Raw genomic sequence first — 24052 nt, 5'->3', positions numbered from 1 at the left:
TCTATTATGGAAGTATTCCAAGCACACAGCTCGTATCTCAAGACATAGGACCCTCCAAAAACAGATTATGATAATATGCCCAGGGTATAGCCAACCAAGGAAAGTTACCTTTTGTTAAGGATCCGGAGCTTTGATGGGAAGTTCATTTTGTACATATAACCTATTGATTCATTCCCATTGCAGATGAACTAAATTTCTAGAAATATCCCTCTCTTCCTAGAGATTAGGTTGATACATATTCTAATATGTCCATGGAGGGGGGGGATATTTTATTAGTTTTAATGAAATCCAGAGATCCACCATGAAAAACAGTCACTCCTGTTGTGTAACTATTTCTTAATTGAAACATTTCTTCCTGAAAGGTAGCTAGGAGGCTCACAAGGTATAGAAATCTCCGGAAATGTTTGTGAATAACGAGGCTCTCATTGAACTTATAAAAGCAATAAACAGTTTCTAGGATGTCTTGGTTAGGTTTACTATGGCTGTGATAAAACACCATGACCAAAGTAACTTGGGGAGGAAAGGGCTTGTTTGACAGTTCAAGGCCAGTCACATCTGCTTTGTGAGACTGTCTCTCAAAAGTAACCAAATAAAAAAAATCCTGTCTAAGAATTGTGTGTGAGTGTGTGTGTGTGCACGTGCACACGCACAAACAAACATGTGCGGATGTGGATGAATATGAATAACTAATATACTCTACATTTGTTACTATACCTTTGATTTTGCTTTATAGCAAAATTATTCATGTATTTTTTTAGGTCACCATGGTTGTCCAACTCTGTTTTTCTTGTAGGCTTATAAATTCTTCATTTTTATCGTAGTTGCCAGGTTGGAGGAGTGGAGATTATTTTGTCAATAAAATTTAGGCCATCTTTACAAACAGTGACAATTTATAACTGTGACAAATGTCAAAACTGGCTGAATTGCTTTTATTTTTATATTAACTACTACAAATGACAGCAACACATTAAAAATAAATTTACACAAAGAAATGAATTGTTTCACTGTGTAACTAGGAGATCTTGCCAAGTGTACTTTAATAGCATTCCAGGATTAAGATGGTCAGAAAATATGATCAGGACTCAGTTTCTCCAAATTACTAGAATGTGCTTCTCTCTGGGGAAAGAAAGAGACACAGATGGTCATCTGAAGCTTTATTAGTTGACAGTCTCACAATTTAGCAGGCTATAAAAGAAAATATTTAATGCTAATAGCCCCAGCAAAACTTTCACGGTGATCACATCCTTAAGTTTCATGCAGTGTCTGACCTAACCACCTTGACTTTCATCTATCTTGCCCACTGAGAAGATGATTCCTCAGTCTAAAAATCTGAAAATGACAAAAACTGAAAATGGTGTTAAATGGTAATTACTCAAAGGAAAATGAGGAATTTTTTGTATTAAAAGGATAAAAGAGGCTAGAGAAATGACTCAGCAGTTCAGAGCACTTGCTGCTTTTACACAGAAGACAGGGTGTGATTATCAGCACACATATAATAGCTCCCCACTATCCACCTGTAAGTCCAGCTTGAGAGAATCTGACACCCTCTTTTGAACTCTGTGGGTAACACGCATGTACATGTACACATACACACATATTCTGGCCAAAAACTACTATACTTTATATTAGCCAGGGTTCCTCTAAAGCAGTAATTCTCAACCTGTAGGTCGCAATCGACTTGAGGATCAAATGACCCTTTCACTGGGGTTGCCTAAGACCGTTAGAAAATACACATGTTTACATTACAGTTTATAACAGTAGCACAATTACAGTTTCGAAGTAACAATGAAATAATTGTGTCATTGGGCATCACCACAATATGAGGAACTGTGTTAAAGGGTCACAGCATTAGGAAGGCTGAGAACCACTGCTCTGAGGGAACAGAAATACACACACACACACGTGTGTGTGTGTGTGTGTGTGTGTGTGTGTGTGTGTGTATGTGTGTATCTATATAATCAGCCTTATAGGGTGTACTCTGGGTAGTCCAACAGTGATTGTCTCATGATGGAATGGCTGAGAATCTCATAGCTGGTCAGTGCATGAGGGTGAATATCTCAACATTCCCAGTCTGGTACTGAACTCTGGGACTATTCCTAGAGAGCTGCTGGCCCTCATTCTGTGCAGGAATCCTGAAGATGGTGGTTGTAATATCAGTGAAGGAATGTCTCAGCAACAGGGTAGACGAATTTTCCAGCAAGATGTCAGGAGCCATTTTCCCCAAAAAGTATTGCAGGGACTATTGTCCTAAGGATGTTTGCAGAGAGCCCCACACCCCAACTGTATTGAGAACTGTTTGTTGGCAGAGCCCACCCCACACCCAACTATCTCGAGAGCTATCTGTTAGCGGAACCTGCCCCACATTCCAACTATCTAGAGAACTGTTTGTGGTTGGAATCACAAAAGGAACAATTCCGCTTGCATAGAGAACACTAGGTGTGTTGACTCGCGATCTCCTGACCGAGGACTCGTGACCATTGCTGCCCCAGCAAGATCCCATATGCCTGCCCCCTGCCCCCATCCCAAGCCAAATTCCTCATCCAGGGGCTATATAAGCTGCTGCCATTACGCTAATAAACGGAGACTTTGACAAGAGAATTTTGCTTGGCCTCGTTCCCCTCTCTTGCCCATGTGTTTTTCAGATAGCGCCTCTTCGGGACCCTGGACTAACTGACCCGCTGGGCAGTTACAGCAAGAGTGAGGGTAGGCAGGCATAAAGCCAAATTTTCTTCTTCCATTTTCCTTTAGGTGTGCTGCCACCAGAAAGTATAAGTGACCTTAGATGTAAGATGAATCTTTCTGCTTTGAATAATCTAAGAAAATCCCTAAGAGGAGTGGCCTGCTACTTGGGTTTCCAGATGGAGTCAAGTTGACAACCAAGACTGGCCATTATAAACATTTAATTTAATTTAATTTTAAAACTAAAAAAAACATGAAGGAATTCTGGCCACCAACACAAAAATACCCGATTAGCAACCCCATTATCAGATGGTCATCTAAACATAGTGTTTCAGTATAAATTTATTCTCATACTTTAGCCAATTTTCTTGGCTATAATGTACATATAATATGATGAAGTCATTTTAAGTATACAACTTTATGAATATTTATGTATATGCTTCTGTGAAACCACTAATATAGTCACTATATAAAATATTTTCATTATAGCAAAAGTTCCCTCTTATAGGCCATTAGCACTTCCACCCCCAAACCAGACAACATTTGACATGTTTTCTGCAAATATAGATTGGTTTGTATTTTCTAGATTTTCAAATATATTTTTGTTGATTCAAGAAACACAGATTTAGGCCAGGCAGTGGTGGTGTACACCTTTAATGCCAGCACTCAGGAGGCAGAGGTAGATCTCTGTGAGTTCTAGGCCAGCCTAGTCTACAAAGCAAGTTCCAGGACAAACAGGACTATTACACAGAGAAACCCTGTCTTGAAAAACAAAACAAGAAAAGGAAAGGAAAGGAACAGATCTATCTTTAAAACAGACACAACATTATTTATTCTGGAGCCAAATATGAGTGAACGTGTCTCAGAAAGATGAATTTAGGTTACCCCAATGTCCATGTTCCAACAAGACAACACTTTCATGAAGCATCTGTAGTAATGGAACAAAGAAAAACATTAATCAAGGCATTTGTCTTATTTTATCAACACTAAATTATTAGTGCTGATGTGGGAATAAGACAGACAATGCACCTGCCTGAAAGATGCTTCTAGTCAAGAGGACAAGAAAGGTAATAAGGAAAATGTTTATATATAATTAGAAGTCACAGTAAGATCTATAGAATGAAACAATTTTAGATTGGCTAGTCAAAGAAATTCTGGGAGGAAATCTGTCAATACCAAAACACAACTTTTGCCTCAAGCAGAATAGAAGTTCATCCAGGAGGCAAATATGAGTGAAGATGGCCCAGGAACATGGATTCAGAATTTCACCATGTTACTGCATGATAATAGGTTCATTTTCTTTTATGGTAACAGAACAAGGAAAATTATAAATCATGATCCTTTTGAAAAACACACGTGGGTACATCAAGCAGTAGAGTTACTAAAAAAGAGGGAAATCTCTGCTGTAGGCCTTATATGCTGCCTGAAAATATACTTAGATTTTTGGTTGTTAGAAACTAGAGGTTTGGTAAGTTAATACATTCCAAAAAGTTTCAGCAGATAGTCATGAGGGTGTAAAGGTAAAACACAGGATTGAGTAAGGAATGGCTAATATGACACATTGAAATTAGGTTCTGGACCTGCAACATCCCAACTTCTCTACAATCAAAGAAGTTAATCGTTTTAATCTTGTAAAAGTTGAATGTAGTGTGCAATTTCTTCCTAGGAGCTTTCATTCACATACTTTTAAGAATGGTGTGGTGGTTTGAATGAGAATGGCACTCACAGGTTCATGTGTTAGAATGTTTGGTCCCCAGTTCGTGGAACTGTTTAGGAACGATTATGTGGATTATTGTTGGAGTGGGTGTAGTCTTGTTGGAGGAGGTATGTCCCTGGCTATGGGCTGTGAGGTTTCAAAAGCTCACTCCAGGTGCAGTCTCTCTCTCTCTCTCTCTCTCTCTCTCTCTCTCTCTCTCTCTCTCTCTCTCTCTGTAGTTTTCAGAGCGAGTTCTCAGCTACCACTCCAGCACCATACCTACCTGCCTATTGCCATGCTCCCTGCCACGATGATCATGGACTAACCTCTGAAATTGTAAACAAGCCCCTAATTAAATGCTTTTTTTCCATAAATTGCCTTGATCATTTTCTCCTCACAGAAATAGAATAGTAACTAGCCCGGTGGTGGTGGCGCAGACCTTTAATCCCAGCACTTGGGAGGCAGAGGCAGGCTGATCTCTGTGAGTTAATATGACCCTGTTTATTTGTTTTTAGGTTTTTTTTCTCTAGGTAAATTACATATGGTAGAAGATGTTTTTACTTTAAAGAGATTGGCAAACTGTCAAATACCTGGGCAATTTTATATTCTTGCAAACAGTGAGTAGAAATTCTAGGTACTGCTACATTCTCTACTATATTTAGTACTATAATTTTAATTTTTAGTCTTTTACTGGATATACAATCATTTTAATTGTCATTTTAATTTCTGTGTTTCTAGTAACTCCGGATGCTGACTACATTTTCATGTACTTTTGGCCACTATCATATATTCCTTTGTAAGTTTCCTTTTCAAATATTTTACTCATTTTATACTAAGATGTCTTTTTATTAACCTAGAATATATATTTGCATATTCTAGCACACATGCATTACACACATATATTATAACACATACATGATGTGTGAGTGATTTCTTTCTAATCTGTTGCTTTCATTGGTTAATTAATAAAGAAACTGCTAGGCCCATTTGATAGGCCAACCCTTAGGTGGGTGGAGTAAACAGAACAAAATTCTGGGAGAAATAAGCTGAGTCAGTGAGTCGCCATGATTCTCCCACTCCAGGCAGACGCAGGTTAAGATCATTCCTGGTAAGCCAGCTCGTGGGCTACACAGATTAGTAGAAATGGGTTAGATCGATATGTAAGAGCTAGCCAATAAGAAACTGAAACTAATGGGCCAGGCAGTGTTTAAAAGAATACAGTTTCCGTGTAATTATTTCGAGGCATAAGCTAGCCATGTGGGCGGCCGGGGTGCTGGGGACGCAGCCCCGCCGCTCCAACTACAACACATACATATGTATTATACACTTCTCTATCATATATAATATGTCATATAATTATATAAAACATAATATTATATATTATATGCATATATCTATGCATATATTATTCTGGAAGTAGTCATTTATCTGATATAAGTTTTGTGAGCATTTTTCTTACTTTGTGACTTACCTTTTCATTTCTAAATAATGGCTTTGAAAGAATAAAGCTTTTTAAGTTTGAGCCTGGTACAATTTATCTTTTTTCAATGTTTTCTGTTTCTCTTTGTTGTATGAATGTTTTGCCAACTTCAAGGTCTTACCTATATTTTCTTCTAGAATCTGTGCCCTTTTAACTCATAGTTACACCTATGTTTTGTTTTTATTTTTCTGTATGAAATTAGGTAAAAGTAAAGGTTTTTTTTGGTTTATTAGTTTTACTGGTGAGCAGTTGTTTTAGCACAATATGTTGACAAGACTTCCTTTCACCTTTTTTACAAATCATTATATAGCTAGCTCTATTTCTGGGTACTTTCTAGTCTACTGAGACTATATTTATCATCTATTATTTACTATAGTATAAGCATCCAACTTTGTTCTTTTTCAAAATTTTGGTTCTTCTAAACCATTTGTATCTTAATATACATTTCAAAATTAACTTTTTTGAGACAGAATGTTAAGACTATGGAGCTCAAGATGACTTTGAACTTGATGTAAGGGCCCATCCCAAGTGTTGGAATTATAACATGTGCCTCCTTATGCCCAATTCTGTGACTCAACTCAGGACCACTTTGTGTTTGTGTATTCATTACTTTTCTCTTGCTGTGACAAAGTACCACGATCAAGGGAACTGATAGAATGAAGAATCAATTTGAAATTATAATTTCAGAGGAATAAAATTCCATCGCCATTGTCTTAGGGCTACTGTTACTGTGATGAAACACCATGATCAAAAGCAAACTGGGGACAAAAGGGTTTATTTGGCTTACACATCAGAACCCATTATTGAAGGAAGGCAGGACAAGAACTGAAATGGGGAAGGAATCTGGAGGCAGAAACCATGCAGGAAGGTTATTTACTGGTTTGCTCCCCCATCGTCAAGAAAATTTGGGCAGAAACTAAATGCAGGACCTGGAGGCAAGAACTCATGAAGGAGTCCCTCTTACTGGCTTGTTGTCCATGGTTTCCTAAACCTGCTTTCTTATAGAACCCATAGCCGCCAGCCCAGGACTGACTCCACTCAAAATGGGCTGGGCCCTCCCACATCAATCACTGATTTAGAAAATGCCCCTACAGGTTTGCCTATAGCCCAATCTCACGGAGGCTTTTTCTCAAGTAAGGCTCTTTCCTCTACAGTGACTCTATTCTGTGTCAAGTTGACATAAAACTAGCCAGGACAACCATCATGATGGGGAAAGTATAGCAGAAGGCAGGCATGGTGACTGGAGCAGCAAGCTTAGAGGTCATATTTTAAACTGTAAGCAAGAAGCAGAGAGCTAACTCAAAATAGCCTGAAGTTTTAAACTCTCAAAGCTTGCCTCCAGTAGCATATTTCCTACAACAAGGCCATACCTCCTAAACTTTCCCAAACAATTCCACCAACTAGGGGTCAAATACTCAATTTCCTGAACTATGGGGAACTGTTGTGGAGTAGTGTAAGATGTGTTACATTCATTTACAGGGTGGAATATTTGTTTAATGTTGCAAAAATGTGTTACATTATTTTTTGTTACATTTGTTTAACTCTGTAAAGCTGTGTTACTATGCCCGCCTAAAACACCTGATTAGTCTAATAAAGAGCCCAACAGCCAATAGCTAGGCAGGAGAAAGGATAGGCGGGGCTGGCATACAGAAAGTATGAAAAGGATGAGAAATCTAGAGATGGGGAGGAGAAAGAAAAGGAGAAGGTGTAGAGGACACTAGGGGCCAGCCACCCAGCCGTGCAGCCAGTCACAGAGTAAGAGGGAAAGAAAGATATATAAAGAAAGAAAGGTAAAAAAGCCCAGAGGCAAACTGTAGTTAAAGAAAAATGTGATAATTTAAGTTAGAAAAGCTGGCTAGAAATAAGCCGAGCTAAGGCCAAGCATTCATAAGTAAGAATAAGTCTCTGTGTATTTATTTGGAAGCTGCTCTCAAAGACCCCAATATGCCTGTGTCAACATCTTGCTGAAAGTTTGACTAGGGCTGGATTGAATCCATAGATCAGTTAGGGGAAATCCATATCTAAGTAATACAGAAATTTCCTACATTTTGTTTTCTTTCAAAATAATTTTTTAGTTGTCAGTGGAGAAGTCATATGACCTCATTAAGTTTGTTCCAGAAATTTTTTATGGGTTTGATATGGGTGTGATGCTCTTATTTAAGGAATTATATTTTATTTTACTTTCCAAGCATCTTTTTGCAGAAATATAAAAATACAGCTGATCTTCATATGTTGACTCTGTACAGTGCTGTCTCAAGAGCCCAAAGCTCCTGCACTAACAGGAATAAAGGGGAACCAGGCATGGGTGTTTACAGTGTGCCTTTCACAGGATTGCACTTTAATCCAGAGAGTGGCTTAACACCTGGTTGTTGAACTCATGACTGTATGTCCCTTATACAGGAAACTTGTTTGTACTAGCATACACTCCTTGTCTCTGTCTGACCTGTGCTCTTCTGCCTCTGAGCACATCTTTGTGCTCTCTAGGCACACAGGCAAAATCTGGCCTGGAGTAGCCCACAAATCTTTAGATAAAAAGCACTAATTTAATATACAAGCACAATCATCAACAAGTTCAAAAATATATCACTTAAAGATTCTGAGCAAGAAGAGATCTATGAGTTGGCAGGAAAGTCTTCTATTGCTGGAACACTAAAGAAGAAATAAACAGTGAAGCTGAGGTGAGGTGGTGGTGGGAGAATGGCAAACAGAAACACATAAGGGACTCTATTGTGGCTCAAATTAATTTTGAGTGGAGATACTTGAATGGGCTGTTCAAAGGAAGTAGTGGGGATGCAGAGCCTAGTCGGCTAGGTAGCAAATAATTAGCCACCATTTGGGCTATTTGGATTTCATCTAGTGATTGATTTGTGCTTGTGTTTGTGTGTCTGTGTGTGTATATATATACATGTATGTGAAGATCAGAGAACAAGTCTAAGAAGTTGATTCTCTCCTTTGACCTTCTGGTATCTGGGAAATGAAATCAGGTCATATGGCCAGTACACAAGTTTCTTGCACTATTTGAATGAGACATTTCCCCCATAAGTCTCAGGAATTTGAATACTTGGTTTCCATTTGGTGACTCTTTAGGGGAAAGGCATCAGAGGTGTGGCCTTACTGAAGGAAGTCTGTCATTGGAGGATGAGCTTTGAGATTTTGAAGGACTTGCCATTTCAAGTTAGCTCTCTCAGTTTGTGGTTCAAGGTGGGAGTTGATACTTGTTGATACTCCAACCACCTGCTTTCTGTTACCTTCACTCTGTCATCATGGACTCATTCCTCTAGAAGGGTAAGTCCCACATAAACCCCTTCTACTAGAAGTTGCCTTGGTTATAGTGTTTTATCACAGAAATACAAAAGTAACTAAGGCGATCCTCTACTAGTTTAGCCACCCTGCTGTTCAGGAGTGTGATTTTATTTTTTTTTTTGTTTAATATACAAAGCAGCAATATTTGTCTCATTCCTAATACTCAAATTTGCTGAATTAATTTGCCAGTCCTAGTGGCCTTTTTAGAGCCTTTTTGTTATCTTGTTTATCTTTTTAATTAAAATAAAATCAGTGTCTATGAATGTAAACAGGTTTTCCTTTTCTAATCCAATGTTTGTTATTTTTACTTTATTGCAGGCTAGTGCCAGTATAAAAATAAATTGATATAAGAACATATTCTTAAATGTATGTGGCAAATGTCAGTCTTTCATGTGCATTATCAACATGTTTTGTATATAAGTCCTTTATCATATTGAGGAAGTTTCCTTCTGTTCTTTGTCTTAGAATTCTTAAATTCTGTTTTTTAGCATGATGTTTTTATTCATTCTCTGAGAATACATATTTCTTTTATGTGGTCTGGGAGCAACCACAAATCTGTGGCATAGATATAATACTGATTTAAATGATTTTAAATTTATTATTATTATTTTGTGTGTATGAGTGTTTTGCCTGGAAGAATGTCTGTTCATTCTGTGAATGCTTGATACCCACAGACACCAGGAGAGAGCATCACATCTGGAGTTACAGATAGTTGTGAGCCATTGTGTGGTTGCTAGGAATTGAACCTAGGTTCTCAGAGAGAGCAGCCAGTGTTGTTAACTGTTGCATCCTATCTCCAGCCCCAAGACACTGATTTAGAGGGAAGTTTGCTATTAAGCCCACTTAGCAAAATAATAGTTTTACTCATGAGATCTTAAGTTCCTCATCCATAGGTTCTTGGCCAGATGTACCATATTAAATATACATTTTCTCCATTCAAATAGCCTTAATTCCAATCAGAAAATGGTTGGTTATCCTCATAACATTGAACTGATACTACACTCTTGAATTCATTTTAATAATATTTCTGCAGTTACCAAATGACTTTGATTTTATTCTTCATTCTAGAAACATATTTAATCATAGTAATAATTTTTTAAAGTTGAGATATAAGTCACTTGCCACAATATATGCCCTTTTAAATATTGAATTTAATAGTTTATACTGTATCCATGAGAACATGAAAATATAACCACTCTCTTATTCTATAATATTATCATATCATCATCTCAAAATAAATCACAGGCATAATAGTAATTACTCTTCATTTCCCAATACCTAGCAAGTACTAATTTACTTTGTCTCTATGGATTCCCTTATTCTACAAACTTTCTGCAAATGAAGTCATACAATATATGACTTTTTACCTGACTTTCACATAATATGTGCCATTTATATATAACAAACAATAAATCTGTCTTTCATTTATTTGTGTAATAGATAATTTTTATTGAATTTTGTTTCTCCATTAGAAGTATATGGATATTAAGCACTACTGGTTTTTTGTTTTTGTTTTTGTTTTTTTACTTTTGGCTACTAGGAATTGTTACTGTAAGCATTCACGTGTCGATTTTGTGGGAAAATACATCTCATTTCATTTGAACATCTAGCTATTAGTGCAGTTTCTGTACCACAGAGTAAGTCAATTTACCATTGTTGAGAACTACTAACCCATTTCCAAAGTAAGTGCACTATTTCGTATTCCTCCAGGTCAGTGGTTCTCAACCTGTGGGTCATGACCCCTTTCAAAGGGGTCACATATCCGATATCCTGCCTATAAGATACTTACATTATGATTCATAGCAGTAGCGAAATTACAGTTATTAAGTAGCAACAGAATAATTTTATAGCTGGGGGTCACTGTGACATGAGGAACTGTATTAAAGGGTGACAAACATTAGAAAGGATGAGAACCACTGTCATAGGCAATGGCTGAAAGTTCAAAGTTTACCATAATTCTCAATGTCTATCATTTTCATTACAATTCACAACAGTTGGTAGCAAAATGAACTATGTCATCACTTGTATTAAACTTTCCTTAATGATAACTAAGCTGGGCATCTACTTAGTGGCTAAATTGGCCATTGGTATTTTTCCTTTGGAGAACGGTTTATTCAGGAGCTTTGTCACTGTTTGAATTCACTTAGGGTTTGTGGTTGTTGGTGACTTGGAAGAATTCTTTCTAAATCCTGGATATTTGCAACTCATACCAAATATACTAGATGTGTGTGTGTGTGTGTGTGTGTGTGTATTTGATGAGTTGAAAATATATTTGATATGAGTTGCAAACATGTACCCATTTGTGAATTGTTTTCACTTTCTTGCTGGCTTACTGGTTTGCTTTTGCAGCACAGTTTTTAATGAAGTTAGGTTAGTCTATTTTTAATTTTATTGCATGTGTTTTAATAAACCACAGTCTCAACCAAGGCCATGAAGACTTACATTTAAGATTTCTTCCGAAAAGCTTCATAGTTGTGGCTGTGGCACTTGATTGCCGCTCTATTTTGAGTCAGCTTTTGCACATAATATGAGGTCTAAATTCTGTTTCACTTATATCTGGCTATCTGATGACTCAGTGCCATTTCTTACGAAAACTCTAGTTGTTTCAGACTTTTCCTATCATACACTTTCAAAATCCCTTCCCCACAAGTGTGTCAGTTTACTTCTGAGCTCTTAACTAATTCTTCCTGATTTATATTTCTATCTTCATTTCTGTAGCATACAGGTATTCTTTAGGGTTTGGGTTTTTTGTTTGTGTTGTAAATGTCCCCAATAAGCTCACATATTTGAATACTTGGTCTTCAGTTAGTGGCACTGTTTAGGGAGATTATGGAACCTTTAGGAGGTGGAACTTTGCTGACAGAGAAGTACATCACTTGGGACAGGATGTACCGGTTTGTGGCTTCATACCATATCCTGTTCTCTCTCTCTCTCTCTCTCTCTCTCTCTCTCTCTCTCTCTCTCTCTCTCTCTCTCCCTCCCTCCCTCCCTCCCTCCCTCCCTCCCTCCCTCCCTCCCTCTCTCTCTCTCTCTCCCTCCCTCCCTCCCTCTCTCTCCTTCCTAAGTACAAATGAAAATGTGATTGGTCAGCTTTCTGCTCTTGCTACCATGCCTTTCATTACTACTATGATGGACTCTATTCCTCTGGAACTGTTAGCCAAATCAATTTTGGTCATGATACTTTATCAAAGCAACCGAAAAGCAACTCATACACTGGCTGAACTCATCTATTCACTTTTATTTTTCCCAAGTTTCTTTGTCATGCAAAATCATGTCTTGTGGTGATATTTTATTTAACAAATAAAACTTGCCTGAAGATCAGAGTGTAGAGCTGAACCTCTACTGAATCCTCAGACCAAATGAGCGACGCTGTCTCTAGGAATCCTCAGACTGAATGCCAATGCTCCTGTTTCTTCCCTCCTTATATTGCACTCTCCACCCAGCCATATCTCTCTTCCTGTCTCTACCTCCCTAGTGCTGGAAAGGTGTGAGCCACCACTGTAGTGATATATCATTTGCATTTTAAGAAATAAATCTTGCCTGAAGACCAGAGGCAAAGCTAAAGCCACTAGAGGTCAGGCAATGGTGACACACATCTTTAAACCTAGGATTTGGGAGACAGAATCAGCTGGATCTCTGTGAATTCAAGGTCAACCTGGGCTACATAAGATCAATGCAGAAACAAATCCAGGTGGTGGCGGCCTATGCCTTTAATCACACAGTACCTGGTACTAGGGAGTCATGCCTTTTTTTAAATTTATTTATTAAATATTTCTGTCTCTTCCCCGCCACGGCCTCCCATTTCCCTCCCCCTCCCCCAATCAAGTCCCCCTCCCTCCTCAGCCCGAAGAGCAATCAGGGTTCCCTGCCCTGTGGAAAGTCCAAGGAACCCCCACCTCCATCCAGTTCTAGTAAGATGAGCATCCAAACTGCCTAGGCTCCTACAAAGCCAGTACGTGCAGTAGGATCAGAAATCCATTGCCATTGTTCTTGATTTCTCAGTAGTCCTCATTGTCCATGTTCAGCGAGTCCGGTTTTATCCCAGGCTTTTTCAGACCCAGGCCAGCTGGCCTTGGTGAGTTCCCAATAGAACATCCCCATTCTCTCAGTGTGTGGGTACACCCCTTGCGGTCCTGAGTTCCTTGCTCATGCTCTCTCTCCTTCTGCTCCTGATTTGGACCTTGAGATTTCTGTCCGGTGCTCCAATGTGGGTCTCTGTCTCTGTCTCCTTTCATCACCTGATGAAAGTTAATATTCAGGAGGATGCCTATATGTTTTTCTTTGGGTTCTCCTTATTTATCTTCTCTAGGATCACTAACTATAGGCTCAATGTCCTTTGTTTATGGCTAGAAACCAAATATGAGTGAGTACATCCCATGCTCCTCTTGTTGGGTCTGGGTTACCTCACTCAGGATAGTGTTTTCTATTTCCATCCATTTGCATGCAAAATTCAAGAAGCCCTTGTTTTTTACTGATGAGTAGTACTCTAATATGTATATATTCCATACTTTCTTCATCCATTCTTCTATTGAAGGGCATCTAGGTTGTTTCCAGGTTCTGGCTATTACAAACAATGCTGCTATGAACATAGTAGAGCATATATTTTTGTTGTATGGTAAGGCCTATCTTGGGTATATTCCCAAGAGTGGTATTGCTGGGTCCAGGGGTAGGTTGATCCCGAATTTCCTGAGAAACCGCCACACTGCTTTCCAACTAGAGGAAATATAAAATGGAAGGAAATAGAGGCTTAGTCTGCTTAGTTTGCGGTCACCCAGGCTTGTTAGAAGTAAGACTTCTCTAGTGGCTTGACTACTTTGATTTTCTAGTTTTCAGGTTGAACCCCAATTTCTGTCTCTGGGTTTTTATTATTTGTGCTACACACCACCTCTTGGCTCGGTTTCTCTTTTAGACTGATTCAATCTCGTGTACCCAAGGGTGACCTTGAACTCACAGAGATCTGTCTGCCCCTGTCTCTCAATTGCTGTGATTAAAGGTGTATGCCACCACTGCCTGGCCTCTATAGCTAACTAGTGACTTAGCTCTGCACTCTGATCTCAGGCAAACTTTATTTTTTAGATCATAAACAAAATCTCACCACAATGTCTTCTCAAAATACAAATAGTCTTAAACTATCCTCTTAAACCTGAATATATTTTATTTCTTTCTTATTTTAAAACTGAATTTCCAAGGCTGAAACTTCCAGTATGATTCTCTATAAATGCTGTGGGAGTGGACATCTTTCCTGAATTCCTCATTTTAGGGGATAAACCTCAGTCTTTAATTGGTAAGTATGATACAAACTGTGAGCTTTTCTTAGATACCCATTATTAGGTGAAAAAAAACTTCACTTCTATTTCTACATGTTGAGTGGTTTTAATTATGAGATTTTGCTGTATTCAGTCAGATGCATTTCTACTCTTATTGAGTTGTTTATGTGGGTTTTATTTTCTTTTTCGTTGTAGTCTATTAATACGCTGTGTTACATTGGTAGATTTTCCTACTTTTAACCACTTTTGTAAGCTATAATAAATGCCATTTGGTCAAAGAGCATAATCCTTTTTATGTAACATTCAATACTCCTTGCTGGTATTTTTAAAAGGTTTTGTGTCAACATACATAACAACTGTTGTTCTAAAGCAATATTTTACTCTGATGGATTTGTCTGGCTTTGATTCCAAGGCAATACAAGCAACAAAGAAAGAATTAGAAAATGTTATTTCCTTTTCTATTTTTAAGTAGATTGTGGGGTATGGCTTTAATTCTTCTTAACTGACAGAATTCATGAGTAAAACAATCTGGTCCCAGGCTTTCTTTGTGAAACTAGATTTTATGTATTAATTTAATTCTTACTTCTCTAAGTCTGTCCAGATGCAGATGGATATTAATTTGAGTACGTTCTAGTCTATATAACAAATTTCATGCCAACCAGGGCTACATAGCAAAACCCCAGGATGACCTTGAATTCATAGAGATCTGCCTGCCTCTGGCTCCCAAATGCTGACATTAAAGATCTGACCTCACAACGTTATCCTCTGATTTTCATACATGCACTATGGCATGCAGACCCATACTCATACATATGTAAACTTACAATACTCATACATACTCACACATATGTAAACTTACAAAACTCAAACATACTCATACATATGTAAACTTACAATACTCATACATACTCATACATATGTAAACTTACAATACGATAAATTTTCTTTAAAAATATGTCACATTTTCTAAATATGTTTGTACATTTGTCTTTATTTCTACTATTGTAATTTTCGATATTTAGTGCTGATAGTATAAAGTTTTTACATACATAAAATTGATGTAATTTCTTGACATATTAACATTTCATAACAAAGATATCTTCATCTTAGAACTAATGCTACTTACATTTTTATATTTAGTATGTATCTTTTATGGACAGTCAATAGTTCTTATATCTAACATCACATTTTCTAAGGTTTAATACAACTATTTAATCCATTTATATTTAACTTGATTAATAATAATAATGTGTGCCACATAGATATTTGTTTGCAAATAATTCTACTCTTTGTTCTTCTCTTGCTTTCTTCAGTGCTATTTTTTTTTTCTGTTTCATTTGAATTCTTCCATTGGCTTATAAGATAAATTTCTTTGCTCTGTTTTCATTAGTTATTCTGAAGATTCTGACTCATAACCTACTTGGAGTGAAAATTATTTCAAATAAAACATAGGAACTTTATAATAAATTTACAATAATCACTCTACCCTCTTAGTGTTCAATAAACCAAATAGTACATTTTACAGTTTTTATTTCAAGTAGGCCTAAGCTTCATGATATGTTAAGAAAAGACATGAAAAATTATAGTTTTGCATGTAGATCCCAGGTTGGAAACACTCTTTTCACGGCATTTCTCTCCAAACAGCCTCATTCCGCATTTCTCTCCATGCAGGTGGGCTTCATTTCTGCTGTTCTCAGAGATGTATTCACTTTGCTTTCATCTCTGAAAGATATTTTTGCTTAACAGACAGTTCCTAGTTGACGGTTTTTTTCTTATTTAGTGTGTTGTATTTGCTTATAATCTTATTTCTCATACTTTGAATATGGTCTCGTGCCTCTTCCTCAATGGTTTCTGAGGAAAAATCAGATTTTAACCACATTTTTGTTCTCTCATTTGTATCAACTTACTCTATTACCAAGATTTTTACCTCATCTTTGACTTGGAGTTATTTGAGTATTGAAATCCCTCATAATAATAATTTTTGTATGTGTTTTCCTTGCTTTGATTGACTTTCACTGCAGACAAAAGTTTCTGTCCCACCTAGTCCCGCAGCTCTTAAGTCTCAATGAAATTCACAGAGACTTATATTAATTATATTAATTTCCTTCTTTTGAAAGGCCCTTCCGTCCCTTCCAAAGGTAAACATTGGGACACCCATCCTTTCCTTCCTTTAAAAAGTCTCTTGGTTCCTTTGGCAAGTAAGCATTGGGACCACCATCTTTCCTTTGTGTTTGTCTGACCATCCGGCTAGTAAAACATTTTTTTTTTCTGTTTCGGTTTTCCCAGCATCTCCAAATATGGGCTGACCCCACAGGAGGCAGGACGAAAGCTTGGCTCCCCAATGCCATGCCTTGTCTGGAGACACTGTGTGGACATACAGCTGTGGCCTAAAGAACCACAGACGTTCCCCACTTATCACTAGACATAAGGGTCCAATACAGTTTCCCAACCCTGTTGAATGTTGATCACCAATTGTCCCTCTCAGAAAGATGCTGACAGGCAGGGTGGAGTGACCTCTCATCTGTGGGAGTGCCATGTTCCCCTCAGCAGGGAGAAGTAAGCTGAGTGAAGGTATGGGAGATGAGGGCCTGAAGGCTGGTGCTGGCCAGGCCTGAGGTGTGTGCGCTGTGACTGGTGTGAGCTTCCTGCTTGACTGAGGTCTCAGGGTGCTGTACAAACCGCAGGTGTAGGTGACACTCTGAGGCAAGGGCTGGGAGGTAATAGGCTTCCCTAGCCTGGGGTGTAACTTTTGGTGCCTAGCTCCCCTCATGTGATCAGCATCGGCATCCACTCTGGTGCAGAACACAGGCCGCAGTGAAGGTTCTGGGACCCTCTCGGACCTCTGCTAGGCTGTGTACCTGTCATCTGAGCCTCCTGCTTCTTCTGGTGCTTCTGTCCTTCAGGTGGTCCTGATAGGTTTGAGACCCTGTGCAGCTGATCCTACAGGCTTCACGGTAGTAGGCAGAGGGCAGCCAGGAACCATAGCCTGTCACTTGTAAAGCTGGGGTCCCAGGTCCCTCAGCCTGGCCTGCCCCAGGTGTCTGAACCCACCAGAGCCTTCCGGGATGCCTGCTGCTTCTGCTGCGGGCTTGCTGGTAGGTACTTCGGTGGGTGGTCCGAGCTGTGGGAGCTTGGGCCTGGTCTGCAGAGAGAAGCTGAAGCTGGCTGCTCCAGGGTACGCACACAGCTCCTGGTTCCCTTTGACTCTCGGCAGGTGGTGGGTGGATGCAGTAGTGGCCACAGCTTCATGCTGCTGCTGTCAGTGCACACCCTCAGCTACCCGGGGTTGATCTTCAATTGGGTGCCGCTGGCGCTTAGGCTTCTTGCCTGGTGCCACTGGAGCTGCAGCCTCAAGGGCAGCCGCCCGTGCACTGTACTGGTGCTGTTGCAGGACAAGGGGGTGCAGGCCTGTAATCTGCCCGCCTGGGTTCATTTTTCAGACAATGAAAGAGTACAATGGCTAAATAAGATGGTAGAGCAGGCATGTGGCCCTTTATTTGTCAATTTTTAGGGAAGCTCTTTCAAGAAACCATAGAATTAACTGTGTGGGCAGCAAATGCCCACCTCAGCACCTTTAGCTTCACAAAAGTGAATGTGGGCCAGCAGTTCCTTAGAGTCAGTGGTGTTAAGGTTTATACTGAAAAACTAAACAGAAGAAAAAGTATTCTGAACCTTCAGATTAGTTTTGTAGAAAATTGTGAGGATGATTTGGAGATGAAACAGCATTTTTGTAGAGTTGGTGTGATTCATGGGACAATGTGGGTGATCCTAGAGACCTTGATTGGTGACAAGGCTTTAGTTGGGGCACTGTCCGTCTCCTTCCTAAGGAAACTACTTTTGGGAATTAACTGGACAGGACTGACTAATATCCTGGACATCCCTGGACTGAATGGTTTGTCAGATACTATCATTTTGGATACAATATCGAACTAATTGACAATCATTTGTCAAAAACCAAGATCTTATCAGGGCTCCCTACACTTTTAATAAAAATACAGCCCCATGCAGTCCCCTTCTCCACTCCCATCCCTCATGGCACCCTGGCCTTTTCAGATTCCAATACAATCTCAGAGGACTGAGCGCTGGTACCTGTCACATACAAGATCTCACTACCTAAGAATCTATATCTCTTTACTTCTCAGAAAAGTTGTAGTCCCCACTCAATTAAAAATCAAAGCTGGCTTTAGAGTTGGAGTGTGACTCTCTCTCCTTCTCTAAACCCAACCACATTGTTAGAAGAAAAATTCAGAGTTTCAGTCTCATATCAGAAGAGCCACCTGGTGTAGGACAGAAGAAAACCAAAACTCTAGGGACTACTGTTGTTAAAACTCTGATATCTCCCCAAAATTCTATTTCTCCCTTTACTTATTTGTGACTCTTTAGTACCTTTTTTTGTGGCTAAGAAACTTAATGATATATTGACAGACTGATAGGTAAAATAAATAGATCAATAGAAAAATAGATGATAAATAGAAGATAGGTAGATAAATAGATAGATGGTAGAAAAATAGGTAGATCAATAAATACATAGATGATAGAAGAAAGACAGACAGATAGATAGATAGAAGATAGAAGATAATAGATGTGACATATATACTCTGTAAAATATTATTACATTTTAACACATTTCTCTTATATTTAAATATCTGTAAGTGTATTATGTCTATGTGTCTTCATGTATAGTCCTACCTATCCCTCTCAACAAGTCGATGACTTTCTGGGTTCTTGGAAGATTTCCTATACCACTGGCATACCCTAAAATCCACAGGGACAAGCCATTGTGGAGAGGACCAACAGTTCTTAAGGAACTGTTGGCCAAGACTATCTCACCAGAGGCTAGAAGAGATCCTCATCTGGCCTTACAAGGGGCTCAGCCCAGCTTACAAGCACTGGGCATCCCTGTCAAGAAACACACTCCTGTCCCTGGTGAAATGAAGAGGTCCTATCTCCTCCCAATAGCAGCCTCCAACATCACTGCTAACCTGTGGGAGAAGGTTTGTTTGTGTTTTTCCTTAGACTGCCACAACGCCAGTATGGGTCTCAGTAAGAGATGTATGTCCAGTCATGGATCAGCCTGCTTCCACCAAGGATAGAATAACCCAGGAAGGGTAAAGTATATATTCTCCATTCTTGCTCTCATTGCCCCCTAACAAATTGATATATTAAAGGCAGAGGTTATGGCCTTTGACATTTGGCATTTAAAAAAAACAGTTTGGCATAATATAAAAAGGCTGTTGGATCCCTCCTGAATGCTCACATATGCATTAATTGATGGGGTGGTTTTGTTAACTCTTATTCTCCTTAAATGTCTCATGCACCAGAACTGACACCAGTAGACCGCAAATAAGGTGACTCTTCATGTGTTAATGGCTCTTAGGCATCCTTCTCACAGTCCTTCACAGGAGGTTATTCATGCCTGGTTATTTGTGTTTCAAAAGACTATTATTACCTAGTACTCCCCACCTTGCCAGGTCTCCAGAAATGAATGTTCTTTGAGGGTTGGTAGTCAAAGACCACAGGAGTTTGTTTGGCAGGCCAACCTAATACAAACACAGTCCAGTTGCTGAGCCTTCCTGAGGTGGGGTCAACAAGGTCTGAGCAAAGAACTCTGGCTCCCACTGAGTGCCCTATATAATAAATAAAAACAGGTGGATATGAGGAACTTAAGTCCTACAAGGCCAAAAGGAGCCAACCTAGAGTCTGCCTGGATCTGCCAAAGATCCTGTCTGTACCTAGGCAACAAGGAGCAACCAAGCAGTGTTTCTGAGTGCCTAGCAACAGGTGCTGTCAGAGGTCCTGATCAAGCCTAGCCAATGAGAGATGAACATGAAATGTCAACTGTCAACAGATCAGAATGCCTGGGTGCTGAGAGGGTGTAAAGGTTTTTCCTTGCTGTTAAATAAATATAAGCCTTCTACTTGACTAATGGTGTCTGTGTCCATTGACGTTGCACCTTTTCACCCCTCCCCCAAGGAAGACATTAGGACCCAGCAATAATAAGCTGTTTAGCCTATTTATTAACTCAAGTTTATTATTAACTAGCCCTTACAACTTAAATTAACCCATAATTCTTACCTATGTTTAGCCATGTGTCTTGATACCTTTTCTCAGTAAGGCATTCTCATCTTACTTCCTCTGCATCTGACAGCTGACTGACTCTGCCTTTCCTCTTCCCAGAAACCTCTTACTCTGGTCACCCTTCCTATACTTCCTGTCTGGCTACTGGCCAATCAGCATTTTATTAAACTAATACAAGTGACAAATCTTTGAGGTGTATAAGAGCGTTATCCCACAACATTTCCCTTTTTTCTTTTCAAAACAAGAACTCTGAATCTAATCTCCTCTGTTTAGCTTTTTTCCTGACCATTATTCATAGCAATTTGTAACCAACACACTAAACAAAGACAAACATCCATAATCCACTTTTTGGGAATGTGGGCTTAGTTTTCTAGGCTACTTCCTGCCCATTGGGGACACTGATAATCTTAAGAGGACTCAAAGTTCAAATACTGACTGGAATATTCTGTGAGGGTGAATCATCTCAGGCAGCAGTCTTTAGGCTGTTCAGGATGTAAAACTCACAAGAAACTGCAACTGAGGTGCTCTGAGACATTGGATCATCTGGGCCATCTGCTCCTATCGGATGTTTCAGGGGGGCTTCCTTGATCAAACCTGATTTTTCTTGATCCAGAATGAATCCACGGCCTCTCATTTCCTGTGGAAACAAAAACAAAACCTCTTCTCCAAAGTAACATTTTTTAAAATTAATCCAACCTATATATTTTGAAAATGCCTTTACTTCAAAATATATAGGTTGGATTAATTCAGCAGCATTTATAATCAAATGTCTTTTAGCAGCTGTTATTCCTTAACAGTCATACAATACAAAGACAATACAATAACATACAGTATCCATATTCTCTGTGTATTTTTCATCTTTACTTGACTTTTAAATTTTTTTTTTTTTTGGTTTTTGAGACAGGATTTCTCTGTGTATCTTTAGCTATCCTGGAACTCACTCTGTAGACCAGGCTGGCCTTGAACTCACAGAGATCTGTCTACCTTGGTCTCCCCAGTGCTGGGATTAAAGGCATGCACTATAGTTGGAGACCACTCATTTGTTTACTGTCTGGTCAGACCTGAATAATCACACATAAACTATATTAATTAGTTAGCCACGAGGCTGTGGCTGACTTAGGTAAGGATCTGGCACTGGTCCTCTTTGACAGCTACATGGCATCTCCTTGACTCTGCTTACTCTCTATACATCTCGTTCAGCCTGACTATATTCTGCCCTTCTGTGGGCCAAAGGAATTTCTTTATTAACCAATGGTAATATAACATATTTATAACATACAGAGAGGAATCCCACATCAGTGTGCAACCACACTGGACTATTCTATTTCTTTTATTTTTTATTTTTATCCCATTCTAAGGATTCCTAGAAGTAGGACCACCATTTTGGACTGAGGTAGAGGTAAGAGCCAGTGGCTAGCTGTTTTGCTTTTATGACCTTCAAGTTAAATCCCAATATCTATCTCTGGGTTTTTATTAGTCATGCTAGAGTTACTGTTTTAGTTTTAAGAGGAAATATACCCCCATGGGCTTGGGCTTTGAACACTTGGTTCTCAATTGGTGGCATTGTTTGGAGAGAGTGTGTCACTGAAGTTGGTCTTTGAGATTCTATAGCTTCCTCCTGATTCCAGTTGGCTCTCTTTGGTTTATACTTGCAGTTTGAAGACATGAGCCCTCTGCTTCTTGCTCCTGCCACCATGCCTGCTCCTTGATGCTATGTCTCCCCACTAGGACAGATTCTTTCTGGAACTATAAGCCATCTTCTTCCATGAGTTGCTTTTGGTCATAGTGGTTTTTTGTTTTTTTGGGGGTTTTTTTTTTTTTTTTTTGGTTTTTCGAGACAGGGTTTCTCTGTGGCTTTGGAGCCTGTCCTGGAACTAGCTCTGTAGACCAGGCTGGTCTCGAACTCACAGAGATCCGCCTGCCTCTGCCTCCCGAGTGCTGGGATTAAAGGCGTGTGCGCCACCATCGCCCGGCCCTGGTCATAGTGTTTTATCACAGCGACAAAAGTAACAAACTCACAAAGGAGTAACTTTGTATTTTTCATCGGAATTTAATTTCAGACATCTGTGTTTATTTTTCTTCTTCCCTGTGTTTATTCAGTTTTATTGCTTTTATATACCCATCTTAATTTCACTTTCTTTAACCTTTAACTAGCTCTTCATTTTATGTAATGGATTTTCATTTCTGCTATTGTACTTTTGAAATTTTGTCCACTTTTAGAAAATTAGGTTAAACTCTCTGTTCTCTGATTATTTAAATTGTTTTAATTTGTGCAACAGCTTAACCTTCTTGCACCCTTGAAATTTTGTCAACTATACCCAAGATATATATCTGTTCTGATTTATTTTCTAGTGACTGCCTCCCACCAAGGGTTACTTAAGCATTCCTGTTTCTGTGCATATCCATAATTTTGTTTTATAATTGAATATTATAAATACCCATTCCAGTGATTCTGAATTGCATTATATTCTGAGAAAAAAATTTGACCTAGTAGGCAGTTCACTTGTATGGTTTCAAACTCTAAACTTTGTGCCCTGTGCTGTGTAGTGGATGATATATTTGTGTAGTTATTACAGCTTCTTGCTGCTGCTATTTTTTACTTTTGTTTCCTGGGAGTTTCACCTGCACCTGAATAGGCTGGTGGTCAGCCAAGGGTTTGGGCACAGCTTATCCTCAGATATTGGAGGTTCACCATCACTGTACTCTTGTTTACGGAATTTTCTCCTAAATTAATCTACTGTCCTTTGACATATCATTTTCCCCCCACAGGAACAGGCTAAGCAACAATTGCACATTTTGTCAAATTCAATAAACATTCATAAATCTCATCTAATGTAGCTGATTTTCATGGACACATTTTTATCTGCCCTGCCAGTTCTCATCAGAAACTTTGGTATTGCTGCCCTCCTTCCACCACCATGTACAGTTTAGCAGTCATACACAATTAGGTGAGAGTTCATGATCACAATTTGTGTTTTGCTCTCTTGTAGATCTCTTGCTTCCAAAATTCACCTCCTAAATTTTTTTCACCTTTAGACTTTTCTCTAATACCATTATATGGAGATGTCTTTTTTTTTTTTTGTATTTTAGCCACGAAGGTAGAGAAAAACCTCAGAAAGGGAAGCCAGATACTTGTGCTTTACAATGTTGAAAATATATTATCTTTATGTAAATATGCATACATGCACTTCATTTTTTAAAATTTTTCATTGTAATAAGTTTCAACCAGATACTCCTCTTTGACATAACTAGCGGGAGTTTAATAGGTATAATCTCCCACTTAGCTTTTTGACATAAGAATTTTCTCTTTTCATTGGTGCAAAAACAATACATGTTCAGTAGGAACTATACATGAAACTTGAAGATTTTATTTTTCCCTAGGCTGGCATCATGCATTACAAAACTCACTTGAGATGCTGGCAGCAGCAACAAGTTATAGTTTCAGTTAGCCAGGTGACCATGTGGATAAACAAACATTACTCTGTTGTACCAATTTCTAAGCTAGGATCTTAATTAGTATTGGTGTAGCAAATTAAATGCACTTTTGCC

The sequence above is a fragment of the Microtus pennsylvanicus genome, chromosome X (genome assembly GCF_037038515.1).
Source record: "Microtus pennsylvanicus isolate mMicPen1 chromosome X, mMicPen1.hap1, whole genome shotgun sequence".
NCBI classification, from domain to species: Eukaryota; Metazoa; Chordata; class Mammalia; order Rodentia; family Cricetidae; genus Microtus; species Microtus pennsylvanicus.
The sequence above is the reverse complement of the archived record's forward strand: the minus strand, read 5'-3'. Positions refer to the sequence as shown.